The sequence below is a fragment of the Mustela nigripes genome, chromosome X (genome assembly GCF_022355385.1).
Source record: "Mustela nigripes isolate SB6536 chromosome X, MUSNIG.SB6536, whole genome shotgun sequence".
Taxonomy (NCBI): Eukaryota; Metazoa; Chordata; class Mammalia; order Carnivora; family Mustelidae; genus Mustela; species Mustela nigripes.
This window is the reverse complement of record NC_081575.1, coordinates 79,637,215-79,656,357: the sequence shown is the minus strand read 5'-3', so window position 1 is coordinate 79,656,357 and position 19,143 is coordinate 79,637,215. Positions and strand designations below refer to the sequence as shown.

The 19,143-nt window shown below is 39.4% G+C and overlaps 1 pseudogene; it reads right to left on the bottom strand.

The window, feature by feature from the left end:
* Nucleotides 1-1,010: 1,010 nt before the first annotated feature.
* On the bottom strand, nt 1,011-16,929 carry LOC132007133 (pleckstrin homology domain-containing family A member 1-like; annotated as a pseudogene).
* Between the last annotated feature and the right edge of the window lie 2,214 nt (nt 16,930-19,143).

The window sequence follows — 19,143 nt, the reverse complement described above, 5'->3', positions numbered from 1 at the left end:
GAGTATTATGCTTCCATCAGAAAGGATGAATACCCAACTTTTGTAGCAACATGGACGGGACTGGAAGAGATTATGCTGAGTGAAATAAGTCAAGCAGAGAGAGTCAATTTTCATATGGTTTCACTTATTTGTGGAACATAACAAATAGCATGGAGGAGAAGGGGAGATGTAGAGGAGAAGGGAGTTGAGGGAAATTGGAAGGGGAGGTGAACCATGAGAGACTATGGACTCTGAAAAACAACCTGAGAGTTTTGAAGGGGCGGGGGGGTGGGAGGTTGGGGGAACCAGGTGGTGGGTATTGGGGAGGGCACGTATTGCATGGAGCACTGGGTGTAGTGCAAAAACAATGAATACTGTTACGCTGAAAAGAAATAAAAATAAATAAATAAATGTGCAGTGAAATAAAACTGCAGTGAAATAATTACCAGTTGTAAATATTAATTTCAATTTGTTTCCACCTAAATCAAATCTAAGTATGTCCTTAAAATACGGCCATTCCAAATGCACTGCCATACAGTCCCTAGTATATTGTGTTTATTTATGACACAAGTAACTTTGGAAATAAAGTGATACAAATTAACAAAACACTATAGATTTCTATGAGGGGGTAAATTTCACCTGATATTTAAAATTCCATGCAAACTATAGTAATGTAGAGTTTATCCAATGCATATGCATGTATGAGTTTGTATGTACTCTGAGAACAATGGCGATTTCAAGTGGTGAGGTATAAAAAATTTCAAAATACCTAAAACATAGAAATTGAAACTCTAGAGCCAATTCAGTAAATTAATCTTTAGAAGACAGCTTAATGTGATTTTTTCAATTAGTGAAGTTCTTTTTTATCATAATTTATCATTTAAAAAATACAAATTTACAACCTGATGATTGTAGAGAAAATTTGCATTACTTTTGACAAAGTCAGTTACCATAACTGTAATAAGCAGTTTGGTTAACTCAACATTCTATGACCAGTTGTAAGTACTAAGTCCTGGGACTTGCTTTTTTTTTTAATAAGTCCCAGAGATTGCTTTAATCCAAGTATGCATCTCTTCAGGGCTATCAGCTTGCACACAGAAAGTTCAAAACAATGTTACACTTTTGAAGAGTTTGTCCCTCATCATTACATTGCTCTGTCTACATTCCTGTACTTCATGATCTTCTTTAAGTGGTATTATCAAAGAGTTTCCTTTTCCAGTTTAGCTTTGAAGTGGCCTATTGTGTTTTCATCCATTTGAAAAAAAAATATCTTCTCTTCCAGTTTCTTCATCACCATTCCTTGCTTAACACAATATCCAGCATTGATAATTGCACTATCTGAAGGAGGTTTAGGAGTAAAGAAGACGGCTTCATGACCACATCAAATTATTTGTTAATACTTTCACCATATTTATTTAGTTCTTACAGAGTTAGAGTAATGATGGGTATACCACCAATGCCAGTTTTCCAAGACGCTTGCTTCTTCCTACATTCACCTTGTTGACTTAGTTTATCAGAATGATGCTGTGAATCTGACTGCTTTGTTACTGTAATTTTTATAGCTTAGTTCATCAGATTTACTCATTCCACTAGTTTCTGCTTGTAAGGAAATACTTCCTCATCCCTGTATTCATGACAAGAAAGAATTCAGCCTTTGGTTTTATATTACTTGCATCACTACCTTTGAAATGTGGATAAGATTAATGACTCAGGGGCACCTGTGTGGCTCAGTGGGTTAAGCCTCTGCCTTCAGCTCAGGTCATGATCCCAGGGTCCTGGAATTTAGCCCCACATCGGGCTCTCTGCTCAGCAGGGAGCCTGCTTCCTCCTCTCTCTCTCTCTCTGCCTGCCTCTCTGCCTACTTGTGATCTCTCTCTGTCAAATAAAAAAAATTAAAAAAAATAGATTAGTGGCTCCAATGTATCATGATCCAGAAGGTAGGTTCTGTGGATTACCCATGTACCATACAAAACAATCTTCTCTGAACAGAGGAAGATGGTGGTGGAGTAGGAGGTCACTTCATTCCATGAACACAGCTAGATAACTATCAAATCATCCTAAATACCCCAGAAATAAACCTGAAAACTGACAAAAAAAATTCCACACCTACAGATAGAGAAGAGTCTACATTAAAGAAGGTAGAAAGTGTGGAGACCCATTTTAGGGGAGAAATGTATTGTGGGTGCAGCAGAGGGGAGGAAGCCCTAGTTGTGGAGTGGGCAAGAGAAAGAGAGTGTTCACACAAAGAGAATATTTCCCCAAAGTCATTGTCTTGGAAAATAAGAAGGGCTGAAATTTATGAGTTCTTACAACAAGCAGAACTTAAAGTCCGGAGTTTCATCTTTCTTAAAAGATTTTATTTATTAATTTTCCAGAGAGAGAGAACATAAGCAGGGGGGAGCAGCAGGCAAAGGGAGAAGCAGACTCCCTGCAGAGCAGTGAGCCTGATGCAGAGCTTGATCCCAGGACCCCAGGATCATGACCTGAGCCGAAGGCAGCTGCTTAACTGACTGAGACACTCAGGTGCCCCTAAAGCCTAGAGGTCAGAAAGCTTGACTGGGATAGAACCTGAGGGCACGGTGCTGCTCCTGGAGAGAAGGGACACAAACAACACAGGGCTAGACATCATGGAAACAGTAATCAAAGAATGCCTGGGGCACACATGGGGAGATTATTTACTTATCTCATTGTGTGTCCCTGAGAGGTAGCGTTTATGGAGGCAAGGCTCCAGGAAGAAAGGAGCTTTCTGGCACCATTTTCCTACCCTGTCCCTCAGCATAAACACAGAGTCACCTGTGGGAAACAGTGTAGCACCAACATTGGATGCCCAACTTGCTTACACTAAGCCCCACCACCCTACACTCTGGCAGTATTACCCTTCTTAGTCACACATGCCTCAGTTCCTCCTCCAGAAGACCAGCACAAACCACTGCCCACACCACATCTTCGAACAGAGAGTTCTACAGGGCCTCAGTTCTGGTGGAGATAGTGTCAGGTCTCATTTCAAAAACAGTGCAGAGCACATGTAATTAAAAAATCACAAATGGTCAAGGACCATACACTGCCTGTAGCAGGAGAAGAGAACCTCTGCAAATGACTGGCCTGAAGGAGAGACAGAGCAGAGTGCACATAGCACAAGCCAAAGACATTCCCTGAAGTGGCAAGCCCTGGGAAAGACATAAGTCTTCCTTAAAGGCCATTAATTTCAGGAACTAGAAACATGATTGCCTTTTCTAACACAGAGAAGAGGACAGAGACCTAGACAAAATGAGAAGATGGAGGAATTTATCCCATATGAAAGAGCAAGATAAGGCCATGTTTAGAGACCTAAGTGAAACACATACAAACAACATGTCTGATAGAGAGTTTAAAGCAACAATCATAAGGATACTCACTGGGCTTGAGAAAAGAATAGAAGACGTGAGGCAGACCCTTACTACAGAGATAAAATGTTAAAAAAGAATTAATCAGATGGGCGCCTGGGTGGCTCAGTGGGTTAAGCCGCTGCCTTCGGCTCAGGTCATGATCTCAGGGTCCTGGGATCAAGTCCCACATCGGGCTCTCTGCTCAGCAGGGAGCCTGCTTCCTCCTCTCTCTCTCTCTGCCTGCCTCTCTGCCTACTCGTGATCTGTCTGTCAAATAAATAAATAAAATCTTTAAAAAAAAAAAGAATTAATCAGAGATGAAGAGTGCAGTAAATGAGATTGGAAACAGGCTTGATGCAAGAACAGCAGGCTAGAAGAAGCAGAGGAACAAACAAGTGACATAGAAGACAAAATAATGAAGCTAAACAAAAGAGAGAAAGAGGAATTATGCAACATGAGAATAGACATAAGGAATTCAGTGACTCCGTCAAAGTTAATAACATTTGTATTATAGAAGTCCCAGAAGAAGAAGAGAGAAAAGGGGGGGGGGCAGAAAACATATTTAAGGAAATAATATCTGAAAACTTCCCTAATCTGGGGAAGGAAATAGGCATCCAGGTACAGCATGCATAGAGAACCCCCATCAGAATCAACAAAAGCAGGCCAACACCAACACATATTGTAATTAAATTTGCAAAATATAGTGATAAAGAAAAAAAAATCTTAAATGCAGCAGGACAGAACTAGTTCTTAACTTACAAGGGAAAACCCATAAAGTTAGCTTCAGATATCTCCACAGAAACTTGGCAAGCCAGAAGACACTGGCACGATATATTCAAAGTGCTGAATGGGAAAAATCTGCACGCAAGAACACTCTATCCAGCAGGGCTATCATTCAGAATAGAAGGAGAAATAAAGAGTTTCCCAGACAAACAAAAACAAAGGGAGTTCATGAGCACCAAGCCAGCCCTGCAAGAAATATTAAAGGGAGCTCTTTGAGTGGGAAAGACAGACCAAAAGTGACAAAGACAAGAAAGGATCAGAGAAATCTTGGGAAACAATGACAAAACAATAATAAAATGGCACTAAATACATATCTATCAATAATAACTTTGAAATCAAATGGATGAAATGCTCCAATCAAAAGATATAGGGTATCATACTGATTTTAAAAATAAAAGACCCACTTGTATGCACCCTATGAGAGACTCCTTTCAGAACTAAAGACAAATGCAGATTGAAAGTGTGGAGATGAAGAAACACTCATCAAACAAATGGATGTCAAAAGAAAACCAGAAGAGCAAAACATGTTTTAGAAAAAGTAAACTGTAAAACAAATCTTTTTTTAAAAGATTTTATTTATTTATTTGACAGACAGAGATCAGAAGCAGACAGAGAGGCAGGCAGAGAGATAGAGATGGAATCAGGCTCCCTGCTGAGCAGAAATCCTGTGTGGCTGGATCCCAGGACCCTGAGATCATGACCTGAGATGAAGGCAGAGGCTTAACCCATTGAGCTCCAAAACAAATCCTAACAGAAAACAAAGAAGAAAATATGTAATTATAAAGGTGACAATGAAACAAGAAGATATAATAATTGTAAATATTAATGCACCTAACATGTGAGCACCCAAATATATAAAACAATTACAGACAAACATAAAGGAACTAATTGATAATAATACAATAATAGTAGAGGACTTTAAAACCCCACTTACATCAATAGACAGATTATTGTAACACAACATCAACAAGAAAACAATGCCACACTGGACAAGATTAACGTAGATATATTCAGAACATTCCATCCTAAATTAGCAAAACACATATTCTTTTTGAGGGCACATGGTATACTCTCAAGAACAAATCACCTACTAGATCATAAAACAGGTCTCAACAAATACAAAGAGATTGATATCATACCATTCCCCTTTTCTAAACACAACATTATGGAACTAGAAGTTAACCTAAAGAAAAATTTTATAAAGATCACAAATATGTGGAGGTTAAACAGCATGCTACCAAACAATGAATGGACCAACCAGGAAATCAAAGAAGAAATTTTAAAAAATGAAAACAAATGGAAATTAAAAAACGAAGGTACAAAACTGTTTGGATGCAGTAAAAGTGGTCCTAAGAGGGAAGTATATAGAAATAGAGGCCTACCTGAAGAAGCAAGTAAAATTTCAAATAAACAACTTATACCTACAGAAGCTAGGAAAAGAACAACACAGCTGAAAGCCAGCAGAAGGAAAGAAGTATTAAAGATCAGAGCACAAATAAATGATAGAGAAACTAAAAAAAAAAAAAAAAAAAAAAATAGAACAGATCAATGAAACTAGAAGCTAGTTCTTTGAAAAAACTTAAGAACATTGATAAACCTCTAGCCAGATTTACAAAAAAGAAAGGAAAGGACCCCAAAAAAGAAAGGACCCAAATAAGAAAGGATAAATAACAAACACCTCAGAAATTCAATTATAAGAGAATATTATGAAAAACTATATGCTAACAAACTAGAGAACTTGGAAGAAGTGGACAAATTCCTAGACACATGTGAACTACATTGTGTAACTACATCTGAAACAGAAAGAAATAGAAAACTTGAACAGCAAAGAAATTTAATCAGTTATGAAAATCTCCCAACGAACAACAATCCAGGGCCATATGGTTTCACAGGCAAATTCTACCAAACATTTAAGGAAGAGTTAACACCTTTTCTTATGTAATGATTTCAAAAAATAGAAGAGGAAGGAAAACTTCTAAATACATTCTATGAGGCCAACATTACCCTGATACCAAAACCAGATAAATGTTCCATTAAAAAAGAATACTGCAGGCCAATATCCTTGATAAATATGAATGCAAAAATTCTCAATAAAATACAAGCAAACTGGGGAGGCTGAAGATGGCTGGGAAGTAGGAGGAGGCGCCTTTTCAACCTTTACCCTAAAGTGAGCTGATTACCTACCAAAGAACTCTGATCACCCATGAAATCAACCTGAGATCACAATTATAGACATCTGGATCTCTACAGGGGGAGAAGATGCCAGTGGGCAGGTAAAGCGGAGTGGGAAAGGCGGACTGATATCGGAAGATAAACAAATGGGGGAGAGAGCCACCAGAGGTGACCAGTTGGAAAGTAATACCCCTAATACTAGCAAGAGTGCCCTGTGTCTGGGGACCAGCATTAACTTGGAGACTGGTTGAAAGCACTCCAAAAGAACAAAGGATCCCGGTGCGGGGGGGGGGGGGGGGGGGGTGGTGGGAATCAGGGCGGCTAGGGACAGGGGCTTAAGTCCCCAGTCCCAGGACAGCCTCCCCTGGTGCTGAGCCAGAGAGAGTGCGGTGGAGAAACCAGGTCTTGGTCCCTGAACCGCCAGCGCGCCAGAGATTGCATGGGTTCTGACTCCTGTGAGGGGTTGGGAGCCACGCCAGATGGCAGAACGCAACAGCCCTGCTACAGAGCCTGAGATACGTGCGCCCCTCATCCTCCCCTGAGAGAGGTACAAAGGCCAGCCGGCTCGCTTTGATACACACCATTGTTTCAGAGCCTAAGACCCACACCACAAACTCTCCCCCGAGACAGGTGCGCAAAGGCCCAGCCTGGTGCTTTCGGACCTGCACCCTGTTCTCAGAGCCTGAGAGGGGCACGCGACCCGCAGCCTCCCCTGAGAGAGGTGCGCGCAAGCCGGGCGCTCTTAGACCCAGAAAGACCAGGCACTCCCAGCCCGGGCCAGTGGGAAAATCTAAGTGTGCGATCACTGCTTGGAAACTCTCTGGTGGTCTGGAGCTCCCAGACAGCTGCTGCTGCCGTGGTTTGGGGGACAAGCAGAAGATCCTGTGTCCCAAAGGACTGCAACTCAGAACCTGCTCTGCCAGTGGCCAAGGTGAAATTTATATGGGCTCTGCAACACCCACAGAAGAACAGACTGAGGCTTCTCTCTGAGAGGGAGGCCAGGGTGCAGTTTGCTTTCCTCTAAACCTACAAAAACCATCAAAAGCGGTCAAGGCGGGGCGCCTGGGTGGCTCAGTGGGTTAAAGCCTCTGCCTTCTGCTCGGGTCATGATCCCAGGATCCTGGGATCGAGTCCAGCGTCAGGGTCTCAGCTCGGCGGGGAGCCTGCTTCCTCCTCTCTCTCTGCCTGACTCTGCCTACTTGTGCTCTCTGTCAAATAAATAAATAAAATCTTAAAAAAAAAAAAAGCGGTCATAGCGAGAGAAAAAAAAAGTGAACAATCATAGAAACCTCCAGAGAACAAAAGCCTGAAAAAACCGGTTTCCTCAGAGCCCACCCCCTTGAGGGGGACTGAAGGACTTAACTCAGGGAACATCACTGACTGAAAACCCACGTGGCAGGCCCCTCCCCAAGAAAGCCAACCAGGAAAGAAAAAGGAAAAAAAAGACTATAAGAGAACCACCACCACTACTTCATAGGACAACCTTTTTTTTTTTTCTTAAAGATTTTTTATTTATTGTCAGAGAGAGAGAGGGAGAAAGAGCAAACACAGGCAGACAGAATGGCAGGCAGAGACAGAGGGAGAAGCAGGCTCCCCACGGAGCAAGGAGCCCGATGTGGGACTTGATCCCAGGATGCCAGGATCATGACACGAGCCAAAGGCAGCTGCCCAACCAACTGAGCCACCCAGGCGTCCCTATTTTTATTTTGTTCCCACTATTCTGGCTCATTTTTTTATATAAATAATTTTTTAACCTATTTACCATCACAGCGAGCTGTCCAGTACATCAAATTCCATAATAACCTTCTAACCTGAACTTTTTGATACATACACTGTGTTTTTATTTGCATTTCTATTTTTTGAATTTTTTTAAATTTTAGTTTAGTTTAGTCTAGTTTATTCCTTTCTTATTTTTATTTTCTAATATTCATATAGAGTTAAACTTCAAGGTAATCCCCTTTCCCCAATCAATGCTACCCCTATAGGTAAACCAATTTTTAAAGTTGAGTCCTTTAACAAAGATATCAAGATACATCCAGGAAGAATCAAAACAAAGTTCCTTGCCCACACTGAGAATTTATAACCACTCTCCCATTTTTTCTTCCACCAGTGTTTCTGTGTTTTTGTGTTTGTCCTGATAGTATATAAATCTTACACTTGGGGTTCTTTTCGACGAGGTTCTTCCTTTATGCATATATATATTTTTTTATCTTGTTATATACTTTTATCAGTCTTTTTGTTTGTCTGTTTTTGTTTGTATACCTCATAAATCTTACCTTGGGACCCATTTGGGCAGAACCTACTCTTTCATCTTCCCTTTATTTCCTGTCTCTCTCTCCATCTCTATTTTTGTTCTTTTTCTTTTTTTCCCTCTCATTTGGGCGGGAAATCCTGATTGCTCAGAAGTGTTCCAGGGTGCACCCTGACTGCACCATGGTCGATACAACCAGCTACATCTGTTCAGTCATCTTTCACATTGATAGCTAATGGCTATCAACATAGACAATATGTCAGAAAGAGAATTCAAGCTAACAATTATCCAGGCAATAGCTAGGTTGGAGAAAGCCATGGATGACCAAATGGAATTGATGAGGGCTGAACTGAAAACGACCAGACAGGATGTTCACAATGTTAGGGCAGAGCTTAAAGCTACCAGGGAGGAGGTTCACAATGCTCTCAATGAGTTCAAATCTAATCTAAACTCTCTCAAAGCTAAGGTAACTGAAACAGAAGATAGAATTAGTGATCTGGAGGACAAACAGATAGAGAGAAAGAATCAAGAGGAAGCCTGGAACAAACAGCTTAGAAACCACGAAAACAGAATCAGGGAAATAAATGATGCGATGAAACATTCCAACTTCAGAAGTATTGGAATCCCCAAAAGGGGAGGAGGAAGAAAGACGTCTAGAAGATATAGTGGAACAAGTTCTTCATGAAAATTTTCCCAATCTCACTAATGGAACCAGCGTTCATGTACTAGAAGCCAAACAGTCTCCACCCAAGATTATAGATTCCAGTAAAACATCAAGACACCTGATAATCAAATTGAGGAATCATATTTGTAGGTATAATCTCTTGAAAGCCGCTAGGACAAAGAGGCTCCTTACTTAGAGAGGAAAGCCCATCAGAATAACGTCAGACCTGTCCATAGAGACCAGGCAAGCCAGAAAGGGCTTGCAAGATATATTCAGGGCACTAAATGAGAAGAACATGCAGGCAAGAATACTTTATCCAGCAAGACTGACATTAAAAATGGATGGAGAGACAAAGAGTTTCCAAAACCAGCAAGGCTTAAAAGACTATGCAACCACCAAGCCTATACTGCAGGAAATATTAAGGAGGGGTTCTATAAAAGAGGAAAAATCCTAAGAATAGCATTGCACAGAAATATAGAGACAATCTACAGAAAGAAAGACTTCAAAGGTAACACGATGTCAATAAAAAAGTATCTATCAATAATCACTCTCAATGTGAATGGCCTAAATGTGCCCATAATATGGCACAGGGTTGCAGATTGGATAAAATGACAGGACCCATCCATATGTTGTCTAAAAAAGACCCATTTTGAACCTAAAGATACACCCAGACTGGAAGTGAAGGGATGGAGAAGCATCTTTCATGCCAATGGGCCTCAAAAGAAGGCCAGGGTAGCGATTGTCATACCAGATAAATTAGATTTTAAACTAAAGACTGTAGTCAGAGATACAGAAGGACACTCCATAATTCTTAAAGAGACTATCCACCAAGATGATCTAACAATTGTAAATATCTATGCCCCCAATATGGGAGCAACCAATTACATAAGAAAACTGTTAATCAAGATAAAGAGTCATTTTGATATGAATACATTAATAGTAGGCGATCTTAACACGCCTCTCTCAGAAATAGACAGATCATCGAAGCAAAAAATCAATAAAGAATCAAGAGCATTGAATGACACATTGGACCAGATGGACCTCATAGATAGATACAGAACATTCCACCCTAAAACAACAGAATACTCATTCTTCTCAAGTGCACATGGAACCTTCTCCAGAATAGACCACATACTGGGTCACAAATCAGGACTCAACCAATACCAAAAGACGGAGATTATTCCCTGCATATTCTCAGATCACAGTGCTTTGAAACTGGAGCTCAATCACAAGGAAAAGTTCCGAAGGATCTCAAACACCTGGAAGCTAAAGACCACCTTGCTTAAGAATGCTTGGATCAACCAGGAGATCAAAGAAGAACTGAAACAATTCATGGAAACCAATGAGAATGAAGACACTTCGGTCCAAAACCTATGGGATACAGCAAGGGCAGTCCTAAGAGGGAAATACATAGCCATCCAAGTCTCCCTCAAAAAAATTGAAAAATCTAGAATACACCAGCTGTCTCTACACCTTAAAGAACTGGAGAATCAACAACAAGTCAAACCAACTCCACACATAAGAAGGGAAACCAACAAGATTAGAGCTGAGATCAATGAGGTAGAAACCAGAGATACAGTAGAACGTATCAATGGAACTAGAAGCTGGTTTTTGGAAAGAATCAATAAGATCGATTAACCATTGGCCACACTAATCCAAAAGAAAAGAGAGAAAGCCTAAATACATAAAATTATGAATGAAAATGGAGAGAATCACAACTAACACCAAGGAAGTAGAAACAATCATCAGAAGTTATTATCAACAGTAATATACCAATAAACTTAGCAACCTAGATGAAATGGATGCATTCCTGGAAAACTATAAACTCCCAAAATTGAACCAGGAAGAAATTGACAACCTGAATAGACCGATATCTATTAACGAGATTGAAGCAGTGATCAAAAACCTCCCAAAAAAACAGAGCCCAGGACCTGATGGATTCCCTGGGGAATTCTACCAAACTTTCAAAGAAGAAAGAACACCTATTCTCCAGAAGCTGTTTCAAAAACTTGAAGCAGAAGGAAAACTTCCAGACTCTTTCTATGAAGGAGCATTACCCTGATCCCCAACCAGGCAAAGACCCTACCAAAAAGGAGAATTTCAATCCAATATCACTGATGAATATGGATGCTAATAGTCTCAACAAGATCCTAGCCAACAGGATCCAACAGCACATTAAAGATTATCCACCATGACCAGGTGGGATTCATCCCTTGTCTACAAGGATGGTTCAACATTTGCAAATCAATCAATGTGATAGAACAAATTAATAAGAAAAGAGAGAAGAACCACATGGTCCTCTCAACTGATGCAGAAAAAGCATTTGACAAAATCCAGCATCCGTTCTGATTAAAACGCTTCAGAGTATAGGGATAGAGGGAACATTCTTGAACTTCATCAAATCTATCTATGAAAGACCCACAGCAAATATCATCCTCAATGGGAAAAAGCTTGCAGCCTTCCCGCTGAGATCAGGAACATGACAAGGACACCCACTCTCACCACTCTTGTTCTAAATAGTATTAGAAGTCCTAGCAACAGCAATCAGACAACAAAGGGAAATAAAAGGTATCCAAATTGGCAATGAAGAAGTCAAACTCTCTCTCTTCACAGTGGACAGGATTCTTTATATGGAAAATCCAAAAGACTCCACCCCCAAACTACTAGAACTCATACAGCAATTCAGTAATGTGGCAGGATACAAAGTTAATGTACAGAAATCAGTGGCTTTCTTATACACTGACAATGAAAATACAGAAAGGGAAATTAGAGAATCGATTCCATTTACTATAGCACCAAGAACGATAAGATACCTGGGAATAAACCTAACCAAAGAGGTAAAGGATCTGTACTCGAGGAACTACAGAACACCCATGAAAGAAATTGAAGAAGACACAAAAAGATGGAAGACCATGCCATGCTCTTGGATTGGAAGAATAAACATTGTTAAAATGTCTCTACTGCCTAGAGCAATCTATACTTTTAATGCCATTCCGATCAAAATTCCACCAGTATTCTTCAAAGAGCTGGAGCATATAACCCAAAAATTTGTATGGAATCAGAAGAGACCCCGAATCGCTAAGGAAATGTTGAAAAACAAAAATAAAACTGGGGCATCACGTTACCTGATTTCAAGCTTTACTACAAAGCTGTGATAACCAAGAAAGCATGGTACTGGCATAATAACAGACACATAGACACATAGACCACTGGAACAGAGTATAGAGCCCAGATATGGACCCTCAACTCTATGGTTAAATAATCTTCGACAAAACAGGAAAAAATATATAGTGGAAATAAGACAGTCTCTTCAATAAATGGTACTGGGAAAACTGGGCAGCTATATGTAGAAGAATGAAACTCGACCATTCTCTTACACCGTACACAAAGATAAACTCAAAACGGATAAAAGACCTCAACGTGAGACAGGAATCCATCAGAATCCTAGAGGAGAACATAGGCAGTAATCTCTTCGATATCAGCCACAGCAACTTCTTTCAAGATATGTCTCCAAAGACAAAGGAAACAAAAGCGAAAATAAACTTTTGGGACTTCATCAAAATCAAAAGCTTCTGCACAGCAAAGGAAACAGTGAAGAAAACAAAGAGGCAACCCACGGAATGGGAGAAGATAATTGCAAATGAAAGTAGAGACAAAGGTTGATATCCAAGATCTATAAAGAACTCCTCAAACTCAACATACACAAAACAGATAATCATATAAAAAATGGGCAGAAGATATGAACAGACACTTCTTCAATGAAGACATACAAATGGCTATCAGACACATGAAAAAATGTTCATCATCACTAGCCATCAGGGAGTTTCAAATTAAAACCATATTGAGATACCACCAGTTAGAGATACCACCAGTTAGAATGGCCAAAATTAGCAAGACAGGAAACAACATGTGTTGGAGGGGATGTGAAGAAAGGGGAACCCTCTTACACTGTTGGTAGGAATGCAAGTTGGTGCAGCCTCTTTGGAGAACAGTGTGGAGATTCCTCAAAAAATTAAAAATACAACTTCCCTATGACCCTGAAATTGCACTTTTGGGTATTTACCCAAAAGATACAGATGTAGTGAAAAGTAGGGCCATCTGTACCCCGATGTGTATAGCAGCAATGGCCATGGTCACCAAACTTGGAAAGAACCAAGATGCCCTTCAACAGATGAATGAATAAGGAAGATGTGGTCCATATACACTATGGAGTATTATGCCTCCATCAGAAAGAATGAATACCCAACTTTTGTAGCAACATGGACGGGACTGTAGGAGATTATGCTGAGTGAAATAAGTCAAGCAGAGAGAGTCAATTATCATATGGTTTCACTTATTTGTGGAGCATAACAAATAGCATGGAGGACAAGGGGTGTTAGAGAAGAGAAGGGAGTTGGGGTAAATTGGAAGGGGAGGTGAATCATGAGAGACTATGGACTCTGAAAAACACTCTGCGAGGTTTGATGTGGCGGGGAGTTGGGAGGTTGGGGTACCAGGTGGTGGGTATTATAGAGGGTACGGATTGCATGGAGCACTGGGTGTGGCACAAAAAACAAAGAACACTGTTATGCTGAAAATAAATTAAAAATAAATTGCACTGGGTGTGATGCAAAAAAAAAAATACTAGAAAACTGAATGCAACAGCACATTAAAAGAATCATTCACCGGGATCATGGGACATTTATTCCTGGGTTACAGGGGTGTTTCAATATTCTCAAATCAATCAATATATGATATACAACATTAATAAAATAAATGATATGAACTATACAATCCTTTCAATAGATGCAGAAATATCATTTCACAAAGTGCAATATCCATTTGTGATTTAAAAAAATCTCAACAAAGTGTCGTTAAAGGAACCACACCTCAACATACTAAAGGGCATATATGAAAAGCCCACAGTGAATACCATAAATGGGGAAAAACTGAGAGTTCTCTCTCTAAGGTCTGGAACATGATGGGAAAGTCCACTCTCACCAATATTATTTAGCACAGTACTGGAAGCCCTAGCCAGAACAAACAGACAAGAAAAAAATAAAAGACATCCAAATTGGCAAGAAAGAAGTAAAATTGTCATGATTTGCAGATAACATGGTACTCTGCATAAAAAACCCTAAAGAGCCCACCAAAACCTGCTAGAACTGATACACAAATTCAGTAAAGTTGCAGGATACAAGATCATTGTACAAAAATCTGTTGCATTTCTATACACAAATAATGAAGCAGCAGAAGAGGAAATCAAGGAATCAACCTCATTTACAATTGTAATTTACAACCCCATTTACAATTTACAAAACCATAAAATACCTAGGAATAAACCTAACTGAAAAGGTGAAAGACTTCTATTCTAAAAACTATAAAACACTGATGAAAGAAATTGAAGATGACACAAAGAATGGAAAGACATTCCATGCTCATGGGTTGGTAGAACAAATATTTTTTAAATGTCTGTACTGTTGGGGCACCGAGGTGTCTTAGTCATTAGGTATCTGCCTTCAGCTCAGGTCATGATCCGAGGGTCCTGGGATCGAGCCCCGCCTTGGGATCCCTGCTCAGTGGGAAGCCTGATTCTCCCTCTCCCATTCTCCCTGTTTGTGTTCCCTCTTTCACTGTCTTTCTTTCTGTCAGACAAATAAAAATATCTTTTAAAAAATCTGTACTGGCCAAATACACATTCAAAGCACTCCCTATCAAAATACCACCAGCCTTTTTCACAGAGCTAGAACAAACAATCCTAAAATTTGTATAGAACAACAAAAGACCCCAAATAGCCAAAGCAACCTTGAAAAAGAAAAGCAATGCTGGAGTCATCACAATTCTGGATTTCAACATGTATTACAAAGCTACTGTCATCAAAACAGTATGTACTGGCACAAAAAGAAACAAATTGATCAATATAGTAGAATAGAAAACTCAGAAATAAACCCACAACTATATTGTCAATTAATCTTCAACAAAGAAAGACTATCCAAAGGGAAAAGGACAATCTCTTGAACAAATGATGTTCAGAAAAATGGACAGCACCATGCAAAAGAGTGAAACTTGACAACTTCTTTACACCATGCACAAAACATAAATTCAAAATAGATTAAGACCTAAATGTGAGACCTGAATCCATGAAAATTTTAGAGAAGAACATGGGCAGTGACCTCTTTGACATCAGCTATGGCTACTTCTTTCTAGATATATCTCCTCCAGCAAGGGAAACAAAAGCAAAGATAAATTATTGGGACTTTATAAAAATAAAAAACATCTGCATAGTGAAGGAAATAACCAAGAAAACTGAAAGGTAACCTATGGAATGGGTGAAGATACTTGCAAATGACATATCCAGTATAGTATTCATATCCAAAATATATAAGGAATTTATAAAACAAATAATTCAATTAAAAATGGGCTGAAAAGATGAAAAGACATTTTTCCAAAGAAGACATACAGATGGCCAACAGACATATGAAATGATGCTCTACATCACTGATCATCAGGGAAATACAAGTCAAAACTATAATGGGATATCACCTCGCACCTGTCAGAATAGCTAAAATCAACAGCACAAGAAGCAACGGGGGTTGGTGAGGATGTGGAGAAAGGAGAACCCTCTTGCACTGTTGGTGGGAATGCAAACTGATGCCCCCACTGTGGAAGACAGTGTGGAGATTTCTCAGAAAGTTAAAAAAGGATGTATCCTGGGACCCAGCAATTACACTACTGGGTATTTACCCAAGGAATACAAAAATACTAATTCAAATGGATACATACACCCTTGTGTTTATAGCAACATTTCTTTCAATAGTCCAGTTATGGAAACAGCCCAAGTGTCCATCGACTGATGAATGGTACAGAAGATATGGTACATGTATACAATAGAATACTACTCAGCCAAAAAAATGAGTGAAATCTTGCTATTTGCAATGATGTGAAGGGAGCTAGAGAGTATTATGCTAAGTGAAATAAAGTCAGTCAGAGAAAGACAAATACCATATGATTTCACTCATATGTGGGACTTAAGAAACAAAAGAAATCAAAAGCAAAAAAAGAGAGTCAAACCAAGAGATAGACTACTAACTATAGTAAATAAACTGATGGTTACCAGAGGGGAGGAGGGTGGGTGGATGGGTTAAAAAGGTGACGGGGATTAAGGAGTGCACTCATCATGAGCACCAGGTGTTGTCTGGAAGTGGTGAATTACTATATCAGATCCTGAAACTATTACAATGTATGTTAACTAACTAGAATTTAAGTAAAAAATTTAAAAAATAACTATCTTCTCTGGTAACCAGTATGAAGTACCTTTGAAGAAATTTCCCACTGTTTTCATTTTCCTTGATGTCTTATAAAAATCACAAATGTGACTGTGACATTTCACACAGGTATTCCTGAGCTTGAATATCACACTCCTTGACTTTGGGTGAGTCACTTCCAACTTTGGCACCATTCATTTGCACCATTAAGGAGTGAACCTAAAGTACGATTCTATGGCACAGGGAAGAATCCACTTCTGACTCAAGGAGTCCAGTGCTTGCCAGCCCCTCAGCAGACCAGCAGTTGCTTCACACCTTGCCCAGCTGCTCTTCAAGCCAAAGTGCACTGTAGTCCTCCGCCTGTCTATGGCCCTCTACCCATGCACCTCCCATGTCATTGTGGCCCATGCCCTCATAGTCATAAACTGCTGGCACTATGTATGTGTTCCTGTGCTGTCTCAGCCTCCACATGGCGGCAGAGAATCCGGAGCCCATGCTCCAAGTACATGAAGACTCATGGTTCTGCAAATTTTGAGTACCACATAAAGATTATGAATATTGTTGTCAGGCCTAGGTTCTAGTCCAAGTTTTAATTGACCCAGACAAGTCATTTAATCTCTTTGAGACTCAGTTTCCTCATCTGGAATAATGTGGTAAAGATAGCACCCTTTGTTCAAGGTTTTTGTGATACTTAAATGAGATCATTTTGTTAATTAAGATGCTTTATCGCAGTGCCTGGCACCCAATAAATGTAGTTTGTATTGTCATTTTTGTGTCATCCCAAGCAGTGCAAAGGGTACAGAAGTGAATAAGCCATGGTTCTTGTTTTCAAGAAGCTTGTGATGAGCCCTGCATTTTATAAGCAACTAATGAATCATTGAACACTACCTCAAAAACTAATGTTGTACTATATGTTGGCTAATTGAACATTAAAGGTTGTAATGGATATACACATAGCTACTATAAGCTCTATAGCTCTTATAAGATAAATGACACCAGGGTAGGGTTACCAAAAGGCTGTGTGAGTTCAAAGGCTTGAAATGTGGTAGCTGATATCAGAATTTTTTAATTGTTACATGTGTGATTTTATTAACGCTGATGTCTGGGAATACAGCGCTAAAGCTAGGAGGGCAAGTATGCTAATACCCTCTTTCTCACATCCATTGAAAGACACAACTACTTGATCTCAGATATGGCTTAAAATTTTTGACATACTGCTTCAGGCATCATTACTAATCAATTGAATTTGTCCTTGAAATAAATTATGGTACCTAACCATGTGATGCTCCTGGGAGGATATCAAGAAGAAGGGGACATAGGCTAACAGAACCAAGTAGTAGAGGTAAAAGAGATAGGTACCAATTTTGAAGAAACGTATCCCGGTGAATACTGAGAGACAAATTATATTAAGTTGTAATGTATGATCCATAGTAAAAGTCATAGAGTTGGAGCTTAAAATGGATAGAATTCATGGCTGTTGGAGCTGGGGGCATCAAGGAGTTTTGAAGCTAAATTTGTATGGACAATCTAAAGAAATCTTGAAGTTGCCCATGATGATGGCAGAAATTGTAGTGGAAAACAAGAACTGACTGCATGCTGAAGAGCAATGACTTAGGACACAATAGATTATTATTTTTCTTTTTTTATTAACATATAATGTATTATTTGTTTCAGGAGTACAGGTCTGTGATTCATCAGTCTTACACAATTCAAAGTACTCCTGATAACAAATACCTTCCCCAATGGCCATCACCCATCCACCCATCTCTCCATATCCCCTCCCCTCCAGCAACCCTCAGTTTGTTTTCTGAGATTGAGACTCTTCTGGTTTGTCTCCCTCTCTGGCTTCAAATTGTTTCATTTTTCCCTCCCCTCCCCTATGATCCTCTGCCTTGTTTTTTAAATTCCTCATATCAATGAAATCATATAATAATTGTCTTTCTCTGATTGACTTATTTCGCTCAACATAATACCCTCTAGTTCCATCCACATCTTTGCAAATGGCAAGATTTCGGGGTTTTTTGATGGCTGATAGTATCCCATTATATATACATTACATATATATACCACATCTTCTTTATTCATACATCTGTTGATGGACATCTAGGTACTTTCCGTAGTTTGGCTATTGTGGACATTGCTACAATAAACATTCGGGTGCATATGCCACTTCAGATCACTACTTTTATATCTTTGGGGTAAATACCCAGTAGTGCAATTGCTGGGTTGTAGAGTAGCTCTATTTTCAACTTTTTGAGGAACCTCCATACTATTTTCCAGAGTGGATGCACCAGCTTGCATTTTCACCAACAGTGTAGGAAAGTTCCCCTTTCTCCGCATCCTCACCAACATCTATCTTTTCCTGACTTGTTAATTTAAACCATTCTGACTGGTGTGAAGTGGTATCACACTGTAGTTTTGATTTGTATTTCTCTGATGCCAAGTGAGGTTGAACAATTTTTCATGTGTCTGTTGGCTACTTGCATGTCTTCTTTACAGAAATATCTGTCCATGTCCTCTGTCCATTTCTTGATTGGATTATTTGTTCTTTGGGAGTTGAGTTTGATAAGTTCTTTATACATGTTGGATACAAGCCCTTTATCTGATATGTCATTTGCGAATATCTTCTCTCATTCTGTCTGTTCTATTTTGGTTTTGTTAACTGTTTTCTTTGCTGTGCAAAAG